Below are 3,310 nucleotides of genomic sequence, written 5' to 3' on the forward strand. Positions count from 1 at the left end.
ACATCTGAACTTGCTTTCAGGTTTGTCTGGAAATTTAACATTTAATTAGAAGTTAATGGCACAACAGTTTGGCTTTCAACTGTGGCAGTAGGTCTCATCATCTTTTCAAGGTTTTTAGTGAGAGCAGAAACCTGAGCTGTCGGTTCCATTAAAGCAGTGTGATTTGCTCAAATTTTGTTTCATCATTAGTTGATTTAGAAACCTTCTCTGAGATAAAGTCATCAGTCACTGTTAAGTCAGAGATGTAAGGCTTAATGTCCAATCCGATATTACAGTTTTTCTCGTTTAGCCCCTGATACAGTGAATGAAGAAAGACCCCTTGCGCCAGTATTTTGCCATAGTTAAACTGTAATCCACCAAGTTGTGATGCAGAGACAACTTTTTGTTTAAACACCATTAGTATATAGACAAACTGCTGTGGAGTATCTTTATGAGATTGCTTTATTAATGCTAAGCAGCAAGAAACAATTCAGTGCTACTTCATTCTCTCATATGTAACTTCAAGAACCGTTTCAGTTTTGCAGCAGTGAGATCATCTTTGTTGGTCAACATGTCTTTAAAGTTACCTGGTTTGATCATTCATAACACTGCACATATGATTTCAGATTCAGAGAATTTTTCTTTTAAACCCTCATCAATTTGTTTGCATACATTGCTGTAACTCTGCAGTGTGAATCACTGTCTGAATCAGAATCTGAAATTACACCACCATGTGTTTTGAATTCTCTGCGAGGCAATAAAGCAGAAACATCAGTCAGCCTCACCAAACCAGATACCTGTTCTGTCATTGATGACCCACTGTTATGACCCAAAACTTCTTTGATTTGTCTAGGGACATTAAGAGAATGTAACATTCACAAAAATCTATAACCAAATTTGGATCTAACCTAATAGTGCAAATAAAAGTGGGCAGGTGGTGAAGAGGACCACAAGTTCAAACAGAGAAAAGACATTTATTCATTTTAACCCCCAACCAATAGAACAAGAAATAGACTTTAAATGTGTCCGAAAACATATATTTACAATTGACAATAAACAAAACAAAAAAACAAGAAAACTTTGAGATAATACAAACTCACTAAATTAAATAATTAAGAGAGCACGAGTGTTACCAAACGAAACAACAAAATAAAACAAAATTTAAAAGAAAAAAGGATTTAAATTTAACCTAGAATATTCAAAATAAAAATCAAAGCAACATCTTCAGCGTGCCACTCACACACCCTAACTTAACTACTCTAACTAAACAAACAAAACTTACAGCAAGTGGCAACACTCCTGATCTAATGAACTAATACATCAAAATGAACTATGTGAAGCATGATGTGTGTCACGTGACATCGTTATCCTGCTCTGGATGCGACATCGCCTTTTATACTTCCGGTGGGGAGGCGTCAATAGAGACAGCAGAGTAACCCATGATGACTAACAGAAAGGGAAACCAATCAAGATCTAGTGGAAAACACAAACAATGAATATACAAACATAACTTATCATAACACCCACCATCTTTGTCACATCTTTGTCATTGTTTGCAGCGTCCATGTGATTTCCTTTCCTTGCTGGATTTTATTTCATCAATCTTGTCTCTGATGGTAAGCAAACAAGACATACCTTCATCTTCTAGATTTCTCAGCTGATCGCTTTTCATATAGTCCATGATGAATTCAAAGAGTTCAGGATCATTGGTACCACCCTAGTGAAAAAAAAGTATAGTAAGTATACTTGCAGCAAGACTAATTATTAGTATATTTCAAGTGTGTTAATGATTAGTTCATTTAAAGTGTGCTATTTTGAAACAACTAATTTTGTACTAAGTATATTTAAGTTGAAATTAAGTAGTATTAAAATACAACTTTAAGTATATTTAGTATACTTATGTGTGCTAAATTGGAACAACTTCAAGTATACTTAGTACACTTTAAGTATATGTCTGTGTAGGGACTAATTACATGCTTGATTAGTGATATTAAAGTGTACTTAATTTGTGTTATAAGTATACTTTATTTGTGTTAAAAGTATATTTTTTGTTATAATGTACGTTGTATTATAAGTATACTTTATTTCTGTTATGAGTACACTTTGTGTTATAAGTACACTTTATTTGTGATTTAAGTACATTACAAAATAATTACGAGTGTCTTCAGAAAACACAAGCAATATACACTGAATATATTATTTTACAGGTAATAGTATATACTGTATGCTCAGTACCTTTGGCTTATTCCAAATATTAAACATGACTCACTTTGCAGTCAATAACAATACACTTTGTTATTACTTATACTTTGTATAATATAGTCAACATTTGAAGCGGATCAAAACCTTTAATCAAAGTTGTCCTAACTTTTTTGATCCACTTCAAATGTTGACTACTGTACTTTGAATTACATAATCTCACACAATACAGTTGTGCTACTATTTAAATACAGTTTAACACATTTTCCCAAAGTTGAATGCATTTGTTTTCAAGGCCATTAAAATAAATAAAATGTAACAACATCACTAATGAAGAGACATATTTCATTGACAAATCCAATAGTTTTTATTTAAACTTAGATTCAGCAAAACTTACCATGTTTTTCATTAAAGAAAAAAAAAATATTGGCCCATGGTGACCCTCTATACACAAATACAAATTACACATTATATTCCATTTTCTGATGAGCTTCTCATTGTGTCTGATGGCACAATGATGATCGCAGAGACTCGTGAAGAAAAGCATCTGTTGACAGAATATACCAAAGCTATAAGACAGCATGTTCAACTCTTTATTCACGTTTACAATAGTCTGTCTAAATCCTACATTGAACCAATACTATTTTTGAACAGTAAATGAGGATTAGCAGCAGGGAACTGTATCAGAATGGCATGTCGATATTGTTTTCGGTACATAGTCAAGCATTAAAACACTTTATGAATTAATATCGTACAGAATACGGGCCGATTTGACCAATCATATGAATGTTTTGGTGCTGCATACAAACATGTGCCATAAACCACCACACAAAAACTCAAAAAGGAGATATCAAGCCGAAATATCGCTCTCCGTTTGTTAAAGAAAATAAAATAAAGTTTGTTAACTGGTAGACTACAACTCACCTCCCAATAGCAGCACTTTTCTCCGGTTCTTTCAGGATCGCGTAGGCCATTAGATTAGCCGGTTGTCTGAGCGAGGGGATTCAGATGACGACCGTGACGTCAGCAGCTCTGATTGGCTGAAGGCAGTGAGCAACAAAATCTGATTGGTCACAGACCAAGTTGAAGAGACATTTGAATTCCGATAAGTTTAACCACTCGACATATTTTT

General features: G+C 33.8%; 1 long non-coding RNA gene across 1 annotated transcript; it reads right to left on the minus strand.

The window, feature by feature from the left end:
- Positions 1-484: 484 nt before the first annotated feature.
- On the minus strand, positions 485-2,620 carry LOC125264122. The gene is made up of 3 exons (XR_007183986.1): positions 2,576-2,620; positions 1,615-1,696; positions 485-1,452 (listed from the first exon to the last, which is right to left on the minus strand). It is a non-coding gene; the product is annotated as an uncharacterized LOC125264122 (long non-coding RNA).
- Positions 2,621-3,310: the final 690 nt, after the last annotated feature.

The sequence above is a fragment of the Megalobrama amblycephala genome, linkage group LG3 (genome assembly GCF_018812025.1).
Source record: "Megalobrama amblycephala isolate DHTTF-2021 linkage group LG3, ASM1881202v1, whole genome shotgun sequence".
Classification (NCBI taxonomy): domain Eukaryota; kingdom Metazoa; phylum Chordata; class Actinopteri; order Cypriniformes; family Xenocyprididae; genus Megalobrama; species Megalobrama amblycephala.